This window comes from Ceratotherium simum, chromosome 30 (genome assembly GCF_057802395.1).
Source record: "Ceratotherium simum simum isolate JZ-2026a chromosome 30, ASM5780239v1, whole genome shotgun sequence".
Lineage (NCBI taxonomy): Eukaryota > Metazoa > Chordata > Mammalia > Perissodactyla > Rhinocerotidae > Ceratotherium > Ceratotherium simum.
In genome coordinates this window covers 33,145,615-33,159,954 of record NC_141929.1, presented here as the reverse complement: position 1 = coordinate 33,159,954, position 14,340 = coordinate 33,145,615, and the positions used below count along the sequence as shown (strand labels likewise).

The 14,340-nt window shown below is 40.8% G+C and overlaps 1 protein-coding gene across 3 annotated transcripts in view; it reads right to left on the bottom strand.

The window, feature by feature from the left end:
- TOX3 (TOX high mobility group box family member 3) overlaps window positions 1-14,340 on the bottom strand; it is a 104,175-nt gene that overhangs the window by 37,200 nt on the left and 52,635 nt on the right. The gene's annotated exons all lie outside the window — the stretch shown is intronic.

Sequence of the window (14,340 nt, the reverse complement as noted above, 5' to 3'; positions counted from 1 at the left end):
AAAAAATTAATGTTTTAAATGCTAGAGCTAATTAGCTTGAAATAAAAAGCTTTGTTCTAGAAAATGCACGAACCCTTTTATAGAAAAGCTACAGAGGCCTAGGAGAGCGGGGTTGGAGTGTAAGGACGGGTGTCTTACGTGACCGGAAACAAGCTGCAACGAACAACACAGCTTCTGACCTGCAGGCAAAAAGCTGAGAGAAGAGAAAGCCAGTCTAACTTCAATGGGGCAAGAATCTGAGTATTAAATTTGACAGATGATTTTTTTTTCTAATTTATAATACTGTGTTTTTAAATATTTTTTGCTTTATAGTCTAGGTCAGAGTTTCTCAAAGTGGGTTGCTAGGGACCACAGAATAACCACATGCCTGTTAGAAATGCTGCTTGCTGATCCCACCCTGGATTTACTGTCTCAGAACGTCTAGGCAGTGAGGCCCTACAAGTCTGTATTTTTTTTTTTTTTGGTGAGGAAGATTGACCCTGAGCTAACACCTGTTCCCAATCTTCCTCTTTTTGCTTGAGGAAGAGTGGCCCTGAGGTAACATCCATGCCCATCTTCCTCTACTTTATATGTGGGATGCCTCCACTGCATGGCTTGATGAGTAGCGTAGGTCCGCGCCGGGGGTTCCAAACCCGCGAACCCAAGCCGCTGGGCCACTGAGGCAGAGAGCGCTGAACTTAACCACTACGCCACTGGGCGGCCCTTAAGAGTATTTTTAATCAGCTTCTCAGGAACTCTAAAATACACTAATATTTGAAAACTACTAGCCTTGTTCATTTTAGACTAATGTGGTGGAAATTTCTTTTTTTTTGGCGGGGAGCGGTGGTGAGGAAGATCAGCCCTGAGTTAACATCTGTTACCAATCCTCCTCTTTTTGCTGAGGAAGACTGGCCCTGGGCTAACATCCGTGCCCGTCTTCCTCCACTTTATATGTGGGATGCCTGCCACAGCATGGCCTGACAAGTGGTGTGTAGGGCCGTGCCCGGGATCCAAACCTGAGAACCCCAGGCCGATGAAGCAGAGCATGTGAACCTAACCACTACACCACCGGGCAGGCCTCTGGAAATTTCTTTTTGTGTATAAACCTTTCCGTACACCTGAGGATGATCTCACTGAAATGCTGATGTAACACAGGCTGTGTCGTTTAGAGCAATGAAGCCTTAGCTCAAGTATTTACAATCTCTTCTCACCTTCCTCGCTTACAGGAAAACGCAATCATTTGTGAGGTGACCGTCCGCCCCCTGTTCCACCCTCATCACCAGGAGGAGGAAAAGGAATATCCTAAGTTGGACCAGCTAGGGAATGCAAGTTCCGCTGTCAGATTTTCCACAAGTTCTGTGGACCCACACAAGGAACAACAATGCCTAAACATATGGACTCTACCCAAACACGGAGGCCTTTGGATTTTCATGATCTGGACACATTTGAGTCTGTGAATTGCATAACCATCTGGACTAGTTTGAAGTGGCAAGAAAAAAAAAAAAAAAAACCCTCTCAAACCCAACTGCACTTGTTTAATATCAGGAAAACTAATATGTAAAAGAGAAGATACTAAGCTTCCCAAATCACATTTTCTTTTTGGCAAAAATGGAACAGTCTTTGGGATTGGCCTAGCAACCAAGCATCACCAATATTCAGAGAATGGGAAAAAAATGCCCTGATTTTCCTTAAACACACACCCCCCCCAAAAAAAAAAAAAAAAAAAAGGCAACTCGTATGCTGTTAAGAGACCACAACTTGTGCGTAATTCTGATTTATCTCCTTCCTCCCAAAAGCTATACCAACACTTAACTGAGTAACTATTAGACGTTAATTAATAGGATATTATTTGGGGAATATATCTACCTTTCTGTAGATCTACTTTCTCCAGAAGTGGAGGATACGATTGTTGCTTTTAAGGGATGACATCTCAGTTAGGGACATAAACATTTATCAACATAAGGGCCACGTCAGTAAGGGACACTGACAAATAGTCTGCAAGGCTAGGAAAAGGAATCAAAAGGGAATGGCTCTTCAGAGGAACAAGTCTCGAACCAAGGAAGAAGGCAGGATGAGCGGACTTCGCAGGCAGAGAGAATGGAGGGGGCGATGCTGCAGACCTAAACGTGTACGGGCTTTGTTCAAGGAACAAAGCAGAGATCAATTTGGCTGCAGGCGGGGTGCCAGGTATGGAGAGAAGGGGAGGTAAGTGGGAGAGATGGTAGACAGCCAGGCTCAAGAGGGCCCCGAAAGCCAATCTAAATATTTTGAAGTGTACTAAAGAGGAAGGTCTATGAAGGATTTTGTTGGAGGGAGGAGGTAGAGAGTGATGTAAAACCCGCACTTGAGCACATCGATAGTCTGAGACGTACAAAATTAGTACTGAGAAAGCCTGGAAGCATGGAGACCAGTCAAGAACACTTCAAGGTTGGCATGAGGTTGCAGGTGTCTAGACTCAGCAAAGGCAATAAGAAGCATGAACTACAGAGAGCACTTCCCCACGAGTCAGGCTAACTGGCTTTGAACTCCAGTCCCGCCAAACTGTTCTGGGATGGTAGGCAAGTCACCTAACTCGTCTTACGGACAAGTTCAAATCCCACCTGAGCTACTTGCTAGCCATGTAATTGTGCACAAGCCACACAGAGGCTCAGTTGCCCCATCCATAATACGGGGATAAGAATAGCATTTGCCTCATCCTGGGGGTTTTGAAGACTAAATGGGTTAGTACATATAAAGCCACCTTTTCTGTCTGTACTAATGACCAAGGTACCATTTCAATGAGCCTCGTAGAAACCACAACAGACCAAGCATATCCGCTTTACAAACTGCTGTAGGTTATATGACAGCACAGCAGAGTTGTGCTACTTAAAGAACTCCAATGGCTTCCCAATGATATTTACAGTAAAATCCAAACTCCTGTCCATGGGCTACAAGTTCTCATGTGATCTGACTGCTGGTTCCTTCTCCAACTCCGTCCAAAGAGGGCAACTCTCACCACTGAACTCCAGGCACACTGCCCTGGCTGTTCTCAGTCCCTTCTCTGGGCTGTTACACCTGCTGGCCTGGCCAGGACCACTCTCTCTCCTATCCTTACTTTATGCAGGTTTCTGCTTAACATCCCCTCCTCAGAGAGGCCTCCCCAGATCAGCTTGGCTAACATGACCTGCACACCCCATCCTCAGTCTTTTGTTTTGTCTATTCCCCCACTCTATAAGCCCTCAGGGGACTTGTCACTACCTGACTTCACTGCATTTAGTTGTCTGTCTCTTTACTGTCTCTCAGCTCACTAGAGTGGAGAGGCCACGATGACAAGGAATTCATCCTGTTCCATGTAGTTTCCTCTGGCCCTAGGATAGTGGCTGGCCCATGGCAGTAGGTGCTCAGCATATATCTGTTGAATGCATGAGTGAATGAATAAGCCAGAGAGATCTAAGTTCAAATCCCAGCACTACCACTTAAAGGCTGGGTATCGTCAGGTAAGTTGCTTCATGTTACCTCTCTGACCTTCTGTTTCCTCATTCCTAAGGAGGAAAGGATAGAACTTCGTGGGACTGGGCTGAGTAAGAAGAAGTAAGACAACACAAAGCCTGCAGCAAAACATCTCATACGGAAGGCGCACTCGATAAATGTCAGAAAGTTGAGAGCCAGGAGACTGGAAAAGTAGGAATTCGATAATCTGGAAAAATAAACAGGTTGTTAAAACATTTTATGTAATATTTGTTAAGTGTCTACAACATAAAAGACAATGCAAAAGACACAACAGTTAATATTGAGTAAAAATATGTGAATAAGAATCAGTTTCTACCCAAGAAGAGCTCTAATGGAAAAGATAGATATGACCCCACATGACCCCTAAGTATGATCCCTAGGTGCTACACTAAGGATATATGCAAAGTACTCCCCCAAAGTCAGCAGAAGGTTTCAAATAAGAGGATCCATTTGAGTGGAGTCTTGAAGGATGTTTAAGAGCTTGCCTGTGAGAAACGAGCACTTGGGCTAAGGCCTAAAGTCATAAAAGTGGGCCTGGCAGACCAAGAAATGGGGATGCACACATTCTCGGTGGAGAGGACAGAGAGAGGGTTGAAATGGGAGCCAGCAAGTAATGCCTATACTTTGAAGAGGTTTAGTCTGTAAAAATGCTGTATGGATAAAAGGAGACTTGCACATGTTTGTAGGTGGAGGCAAAACTAAGCACAAAGGAGAAGGAAGATAAGCCAACAATAAGCAGAAGATAAGATTTGGAGTATAACTTCCAGAAGGTAAGAATAATGTCTATTCTGTGTGTCTTCTATTGTATTTGGCAAATGGTGGGCCTCTTTTATATAATGACGGCAACTTGTAAAACAGATGTGCTTGGTCTGTTTTGGTTTCTTGAAAATCACTGAAATGACAGCCAAGAATTTTGGTTTCTTAAAAACCATTGAAATGATAGCCAAGAGTAGCCATTAGTCTGGATGGAAAAGGTGGCTACTTTCTTTGAAGTCACTATAAGAATCAGAAAGACCCCTTCCCCTGGCCCCCAAAGATGTGACACCCACATGCAAATTTCCATTACTAGTACATTCCAAGCACATCACTTGCATTTAGAAAGGGCTGTATCTGGTGATAAATTCTAATATCCCTGGAAGAAATAACAACTCAGCTCTCCTCTGTCATGGGTACTTCATGTGAATTCGTTTATAGTCAGTAGATTCACTAGTGCACACAGTAGGTATCATCTTCAACGATGCTCAAAAAACAATTCCTTGGAAAAGCCTTCCTTGGCACCACCTTGCCCACCCCTGGCTGGACTGGCTTCTCCTCCTCCACGCTCCAAGGCAACCTGTGCACCATGTTAAAAAAATCTATTTCTGTGTCTGCCTCCCCGGAGGGCAAGGGCTGTATGTCCCTCATTGGCCATTGCAGCACCACGGCCTGGCACACAGTAGGCACTCAACTGATAATGCAACAGCCTAAGGATCAACCTCAGGGGTACTTGCAATTGGCAGCTTCAGTGTGGTTAAAGACGTGTAACTAAGCCACGTATTTTCCTGTGCACATGACTCCATGCACATCAAATTCAGGTGAACCATTGTTATGGTTTGCCAAACCTTAAACTAAAATAGATATGCAAAGTCATATAAGATAAAATCTGGGTTATTTTCCTCGTACTGCCAGACTTTGCAGTTCATGCTACAATCAAATGACTAAGGACCTTAGAGACTTTCTGCTGAAAACAAACTTTAAGGTCTCCAATGACGTGCCATATTCACACTGAATACCCTTAGTAAGTCTCCTGGGCCTTACTTCTTCCATAACCATATGAAATTTCAAATGTAAAAAAGGGACAACAAATTAAGTAAAATGTTCCTCAGTATTTTTAAATGAAAACATTTTAACTAATTACAACATTTCTTTAGTTCAGTAACCAAATTCTACTAACCAACGGTACAGCACACGTTCTCTAATTTCAATCAATCCCTCTAATTACAATTTAGTATGAATTCCACCAAAACATCAATGACTCCCTAGACTGTCTTCTATTCTTTCATCTCTAAAATCTAAAACTTAATGCTTTTAAACCATATCATGTTCAGGTGTCTGAAACAAATATGCTAATATATAGATGCAGATAAAGCTGTAGATATAGATATACAGATATAAATATTTAGGTATATAGATTGATGATTCTCAACCAGGGGCAATTTTGGTCCCCTATCCCCAGGACATTTGATAATGTCTAGAGAGAATTTTTATGGTCATGACTAGCGGGTGCTTCTCTCATCTGGTGGATAAAGGCCAGGGATGTTGCTAAATATCCTACAATGCACAGAGCAGCTGCCACAACAAAGAATTATCCTGTCCAAAATGTGCCAAGACTGAGAAACCCTAATATAGATCAATCTATATATTAAGCGTAAACAAAAAATATTTAAAGTATTTTAAAATAAATATTATAGGATCATTGCTTCTACACTGTCCAAACATAATCAGTGTTTTTTCTTCAAGTGGGCATTATGCTGACTTTGGATATATCTACTTATAAGATTATTGACTGCAATCAAAGATTATTTAAAATGGGTTTCAAATGTGTATCAGCTATTTGGTTGTCAGCTATGATGCTTTCCATTTATATAAATACTCAGTTGCTTTTTTTTCCCTGCTGCAAATACGTCAAGAAATAAAAATAGTTTAACATGATATTCTAAGGCTAACATTTAAAAAAGATCAATAAACCTATAAATTCTTCCTGAACAATTATAAGTGACTCAATGTGTTTGTTTTCCAGTTTCAATCATATTTGATAAACCAAATACTGTAAGCCTACTTAACTCAAAAGTCATCAATGATAAGAAGTTCACAAGCATATATAATATATAATCATTTAAATCAAAGAGGATTACATATGAGATCTATTAATTCACATCTATCATTTCCAAAAGTTTAAGACCACATCTCAGATAGATAAGAAATTCTAAGATTATACGAAACCACTGGTACTGGTCTGGCTATCGAACCATGTCAGGGCTAGTGTTTTAGTGGGTAGTGGGAGGGAGCTTTTGCTCACATTGCAAGAATATCTTGATTACATACATATTTCTGTGATTTTATGATTGCTTGAAATCTGTAGGGACAACGTTTTACCAGATGGGCGATCATATAGCTTTCATTAGTTCTCTGTATCTTACCAGTTAGGTTTGTTTATTTACCTAAAATCTTTACTATGAAAGGGCTCACACGAGAGTCTGTATCCCACATCTGATAAGGCCTTGGACAGGAGGGAGGGAAATTACATTCTTTCCAACCAACTATTCTGAAATCCAGAACTTAAGATTTTATATCTTACATTTATTTTAAAAGGAGGGTTTTTTTTTCCCCCTAGACCTATATTTTAATTAGTTTGAGTATGAGGCTAATGGTTTCTTAAACACAACCATAAAATGAGATCTCTTCAAAGTAGGGGCTGTTGGCTTTCACCTTGAAGACAAATAATGGAATTCAGTCAAGATGTCAATGTTAATCTGGTGTACAGCTCAAACTTATTTTAGCATTTTACATAAAATAACCATGAATTTAAGTACTCCTAAATAAGGGAGGGTATTTTATTCTTGGAATCCCAAACAGTCGTTGTATACTAATACATTCAAGATTACCTTAAACATTTCCTTGCATGAATTTAAAAAGATGTGATTATACAGCAATTTGTAAGCAGCTCTTCTTAAATCATATATCAAACTTTACTCACTTCAGCAAAAATCAAATTCTATTTTAGGGGAGTGACAACTATTTAAGGCGAATTATATCAAGTTGTAAAATGCAAAAGTGACCAAAAAGGAGATAAAACAGATGTAAAAATCTTAAAACAATCATGAAGGGATATTAGTGAGGCTGCATTTTAAGCTCACGACAGGATGTGAATACTATCTAAAAACTTACTAACCCTCTTGATATGCCACGGTTAAAATGCAACCTATTTGGGGAAGAAATACTTGTTTAGAAACTTAAAAAAAAAAAACGCAAATTACTTGGCTTTAAAGTAAACCGTTAGCACCTTATTTACAGTGACTCTTAAACAAACTGCACATATTACCAACCTATACTGACTCCATTTATTCCTAGAAAGAGAATTTTTTTCTCATTGCTACTAGTGGAAGAATATATATGGCACAAAGGAAAAATCACTGCACATTCCACAGTGCTGGTTAATAACTAGGGAAAAAGCAAGATCCATCATAAAGCCTATCTATAAATTTCTTTGGCCATAATAAAAATAAGTTAGAGGTATGATTTTTTTTTTTTAAGAAGTGCAGCTGCCTTCCTATCAAGATTAATATTGCAAATAAACCGCGTATAATAGGGCCCCTGGGATAAGTACCAGATTCCACAAGGGATGTCCATCTGGCACCGGCCATAAGCTGCTCCCTTCTCCACTGTGCTGTCTAAACACACCAGATGCAAAGTGAGCGCTCACAGAAAGACCACGCCCTCAAAAACTATGCCTCTCGCCCACACTTCTCTTTCTTTAATAAGATTATAAAGAGGTGAAGCTGACTATCCTAATGTACAACTGAAAAAAAAAAAAAAAGATCAGATTTCTCCGTGGGAAAATAAACCCTCCAGAGATAACAGGAAATACGCTATAACAAGTCAAAGTTCTTGACGCTTGTGTTGACGAGAAGGGAAGAACTGAGAAAACACCCAAGTGTTCGCCTCACTCCAGCACTGAACAATTATAAACACCTCTCACGTGACTTTTGAAAACAAGAGCCACAAAGAAACCCTCACATGCCCACGTGCCCACCCATCCACTGTTGCCCCAAATTTTTCCAAGTTGCTTCCTCCACCAGTCAGGGCAGTTTTTAATACAAGAAAAGTCACTTTACCAAAGAGACAAGATTTAATTTCTTTTTTTACAGTTTTTTTTTGTGTGTGTGTGTGTGTGTGTGTGAGGACGATGAGCCCTGTGCTAACATCTGCCAATCCTCTCTTTTTTTTGCTGAGGAAGACTGGCTCTGGGCTAACATCCGTGCCCATCTTCCTCTACTTTATATGGGACGCCACCACAGCATGGCCTGACAAGCAGTGCGTTGGTGCGCGCCCGGGATGCGAACCGGCGAACCCTGGGCCGCCGCAGCATAGCACGCGCACTTAACCGCTTGCGCCACTGGGCCGGGCCCAAGATTTAATTTCTAACGGCAGAACCTGAAAGACGCTTCGTGTGGTCATCTGGAACTATATAAAGTGTTGCTTTGTGGCAAATATTGACCAAGGAGTCCTCACCCTGGTCTTGAGAAATCTGAATGATGGACGGTCCAGACGATAACATGGAGTTTTACAAAGCAGCAGTAATACTGAAACAGAAAACATACCTTTGACACTAAATACAAGGTAATAGATTTTAAATGGAGCCTAAAGTTCATCAAACCTGATAGACTCCAATTAGTTTAGAGAAACTTAATTAACTAAAGTCTTTCCAAGAGTTTTATTGTATCAAATATAAACACTCTAGAAGGTTGAAGGTTTCAAATTGGTTGATTTTATTTTAAACAGTTCTGAAGTGGTTTTAACGAAACAGGAAAATGGTCATAGTACAATAGAAAACCATAATTTAAAACCATATACAGTGTGGTACAATTTTTCTTCTTTTATTTTTCTATGCTTTCTAGAATTAGCACCTAATAGTTCTGTAATCAGAAAAAAATATATTTACAATGGAATTGCTTAAGAAGGATTTCCTTAATCTCTATCAGCATAAAGCTCATAAGTAAATAAAAATCCTGAAAATAAAAAACAGCAATAATCCATTTTTACTGTTCATTCATTTACTTATTCTTACAACAAATATATTCTGATTACATCCCTATGTGCCAGGCAGTTTGCTAAAGTACTGAGAATACAACATAAGCCAAAAAAGATGGTTCCTGCCTTCATGGAGCATATAGCCCAGAGCAAGGAAATAAGATAGCAATCAAGTGATTACAGAAATATATGGTGAAACTTCAAGTATGCCATGCAGAAGGCTATAGAATGCAGAATGGATTAGAATAGGTGCTGGTAGACCAGAAGGAAAATAATGCAACAGACCAGATGAGAGATGACAACAGCCATAACAAAAGTTGTAAGGGGCCGGGGGTGGGGATGGCTGTGTGAAGATGGGAAACGTTGAGAAGTGGACAGATTATAGGAATTTTCCCCTGGACTTGATGATGACTGTACAGCAGTAAGAAGGGGCTGTCAAGGAAGAGGGCTAGGTTTGGGGACTGCATAATTGGATGCGTGGCAATGCCATTCATGGAAATAGGTGAGGCTGAACAGGACCAGTCTTGGGATGGGGAGTGGCTGAATCATGGATGTATTTTAAATGTATTGGGATTGAGGCACCAAGAGATGCCTTTTATGGGAAAGATCTGGAATAGAGAGCCTTTTTTTGTGAGAATCTTTTTAAGACTCATAGGTGGAGATGTTCAGTGAACATGAATGAGACTGGGAAGAGAGTGGCCTAGAGCAGAACCTTGAGCAACTCCAATATTTGATGATGGGGACGTCGGTTCAGCCTGAGAAAGAGTGGCAAGAGCTGTAGAAGGACAGCCTAGAGAGAGTGGCATTCCTGACGTCAAGAGAAGACTTCAGTAAGAAGAGAGGGATCAGTCATGTTACATACTGCAAAAACTTGACGTACAATGAAGCTGAAATATATCTGTTGGATTTAGTGACACCAAGTCACTTTGCCATTGAGAAAAGAAATTTGAGGGAGAGACAGTACCAGCTGCCCTCAAGGAGTTATGAAGACAAGACAGACATGCAACAACACAGAACCACATCCAGAAGAAACTCAAATACTCAACTCCACTTTTGGTGGGAGAACAGAAAAGTCGATGAGCAAGAGGCAATGCTGTGGCCAATGAAGAATTACATATACAAATAAAGTGTGGAGAATACCCATCACATGATCTTGATTTATTATAGGAGGAAAAAATAATAAGCGTTATATCCTTAGCATATAAATTATCCCTCAATAGATAAACAGAGTCCAAAAATGTCTGTAAAGGAAAACTCCTTAGAACAAATGGACAAAAAAGATTTTCTTACAATAAAGCAGAAGATGCATCTTTTGGGATTAGTGAAAAGGTCTCATTTGCCAATAAACTGTAAGAGTTCTGTGTCCCAGGAACCATTGGTTTCTGGTGGTGAGAAGCACGCAGCAGTTCCACGCCTGCTCCTCTACCACATGTCCCTCCCAATCACCATTAGTTCAGGGGCCACCGGAGCAGCTGAGTCATAGATGACAAAAAAGGAAGAAGAAAAAGAAATCCTCTTCATTGTGAGTGGTGGCAAAAGGGAGAAAAATGAGCCTTCCCAATACCCTTTCACTGCTGGGAAATGTCATTTATTAAAAGGTATTATAGATTGATTTCACCTCAAGACTTAATTCTAAAATAGGGATAGTTCAAAATTAAACATACACGTATCGAGCAAGAAATATCACCTGTCTCCAATTTTATTCACCCACACCGTTTAAGTATGAGGAATTATCCAGATGTGTTTAGAAGAAAATGACATCTACTAGAAGAAACAGGATTAAAAGGATTGCCTCTGTCTCTGGGACAATAAATTTGTAAGCCTGAAACGGCCATTGTCATAAAAACGGCTTTATGTCAATATCGACATAAAAACAAGAGAATCAGACTAGATTTTGTAGTTAATGCATGAAATTTTAACTGGAAATTTCTAATAAAATTTGAAACTATTTCTCACAAAGCAATTTGGTTTTGATAATTGTTGATGTTGGGGCACTTTTAAACTGACAGATTTCTCTACGGAGCAATGTGAATTACTACAAGTCTGCAACTTTTGGAATAAAAAACATAATGACTAATCGGGAAAAGTGAATTTTTCCCCTTCATTCTGGTATGTGTAAAGAATGAAATTCACCCACATTGAATCTTTCCCCTTTCATCTGAGGTCCTGTCAGCTCTATTAAGTAAGCAAAAGATAAACTTCTAGGTCCCCAAACCTGAAAATGAGTAACTGACTGTTTTCTCTACATGTAGTCTTCTGGTATATATTTTCTTTCTTGAACTCATCCCACATTTTCCCAACTTCAGGCCATCGCCTCCATCTGAAATGCTGCTTCTTCCCACCCCGATTCCAACACACCCCTGCCCCCAGCTAGTGGCCTCGGGTTGAAATACCTCCTCTCCTGCAAGAATTCTTCTCAACTCAGGCCACCAGAGTTGCTGTCTCCTTCTTGAGAATTTTCAAAGCCTTTCCTTCCCATGTCTTTTATGGGCATTATCAGCGTGTGCTGATAATAATGAGTTCTTCCCATGTTTGATCTCACTACCCACATCCCCCACCACATTGGAAGCTCCTTAAAGTCAAGAACCATCTTGTCCCCTATGACTCTTTCGTAGGACTAGCTACACACAGTGCTTTATCCATAGAAGGGACACAATAAGTATTTGGATTTAACTTTTTTTTAGTGGAAGAGGAAATACCAACTGTAGAGAAAAGAAACAAAGGTCACAAAAGTAAGGCATAACAAGGAAAAGGGATTCAAATCTTGACATTACTTGGGTTCCAGGAAATAGACGCCCCCTGAAAATGGTCTGCAAATCTACAACGACTGGCTCGTTTACTCAACAAATGTGTACTGAGCCTTCATTATGGATATATACAAACACATATATATACACACAGGATTAATAAGCCTTGGAGACATGAGCACCAAAAATATGCATCTCCCAATAGGCAGGCTCTCTTTATTATTGGGTTTCTGATCTCAGCAAAGCCCCTGGGAGCCTTCAGCAATCCCTTGTAACTCTTCCTACCCATTTCCCAGAGCAGCTCTGCAGAACCTCTCCCCATCCCCTCAATGTCTCTGCCCAATCCTCACCCACTCCTCCACTAAAGAATTTTGTTCCTTACCGAGGAATCACAGAGGCCATCAGTTGAATTCTTCAACTGTCACCCTAAAACCAGCACCTTAAATCCTCTTTCCTTCCTCTAGCCAACGAAAACGTGTCCTTCCACCTCTACTCTAAATCCCACTCCCATCTAGACTTGCCTCTATCAAAATTTACCTCTCATTTGATTCCTCAACTTGTCTCATGCCACCGCTTCCTCCCTCGACTTATAAGAATGTTCAAATCCTGTCCATCCTTGGGCGGGAGGAGTGGGGGTGGGGAGCACAGAGGGTAAAGACCACTGAGACCATTGAGTCTCTCTCAAATTAATCTCACCTCCCTCCCCCGTCCCCACTAACCCAGTTTCCATCTCCACATCTTGATCTTTCACCCACTCCTAACCCTCCTGCTATCTGTCCTCCTCTATTAAACAAACTGCTGTCGTTAAGTCTAGCATGGGCTTCTAATTACCAAAGCCCATGGACACTTCCCTGTAGTATCTCTGTCTCAAATGATCACTTATCCTCCTCTGACACTTCCAACCATCCCCTTTTCAAGAGTGTTTTCATTTGGAAACAGTTACTCTCAGCCAGTTTTCTTATCCCCCTGAAGACTTTTCAGTTTCTTCTTAACACGCGCTCTGGTAATTCATCATGTCCAATGCATCAACCGCCAACACTCTCCAGTCTATGTATCTGTCATTGCACTGAGTTGCAATTTCCACCTTTCTGAATATCACCATGGATGTCTTAACAACTCAAATTCAACAAATCCAAGGCAGAGATTATCTTTACCAGTCCTCAGACATGTTCCCCTCAAATAACCCATCACCATCTGTTAAATTTCACATCCAAAAACATCGCCTTTGATCCTCTCTCATCTTCCACATAAGGGCATTCAGCTCTGCCATCTACACACACACCTTTTACATCGCTTCTTCTAACAGTGCTGCCAATGCTAACCAACCCTCAGATTCCAGTTTCTCTCCTTCTAATCCATCCTCCACACTGTGTCTGGACTTACCTCCCTTTCAATTTACCTCCTAAATAACATTTTTACTACATCGTAAAAAATGGAAAATACTGAAAAGCATGACTAACAGAAAAATCATCTCTCACTCCACCCCAGCATGACCATTCAGTGTTTTGGCATAAGACTTTCCCATCTTTTTTGTTTTTCCTCTGTGCAACCTATATAATCTTTAAAACAAAATTGGGATGAAAGTGTATATTTAATACACTTTTCAAATTTAAAGATATTCTGCAACCATTTTCCTCACCATTACTTTCTAAGATGTGGTTTTTAATAGCTACACGGTATGCCAAGGCATGGATACAGCATAATTTACTTCATCAATTCTCAGTAGGGTTAGCCTTCCAAAACGGAAATCTTATCATGCATGTCCCTGTGGGACTTAAAATACATCAGAGGCTGCCCACAGCTTACTGAGATTACAAGCTCCTTTCCTCAGTAGGGGAGAAAGGCCATTCAAAAATTGACACCATCTTATCCATCCCTTCCCTTCCCTTCCTTCACCCTGCTGTCAACCTTCCTCCTCTACTCCCATGATCTCTCACTTCTTTTTCCTGCCAGTCCATGTCCTAGAAGGGCCCTTTCCTCTTACCATCCAATGATGACGGGCCTTGCTGCCAAGATTCCCAGACTGACTTGCACACTGAGTATGATTTATTTCTTCATCCTTCTCCCTAATCAGGCTGTGAGCCCCTCCGGAAGACACATCATCTTACTGCACAGCTAAAGACTCATAGCAGCCCCTCAAATTTGTATTAAGTAAGTGGGGCAATGGTTTTTCATTTGGGTGTCACCAGTGTAGGACTTCCTATGTAATACTCACAATAAGAGTTCAAATTTATTGAATGCCAACATGTATGAGGTTGTTGGAGCTTCAGAGTTGCAATTTTACACGTATTTGGATAATTATGTGACTGACATACTTGCCCCGCCCATTGACCGT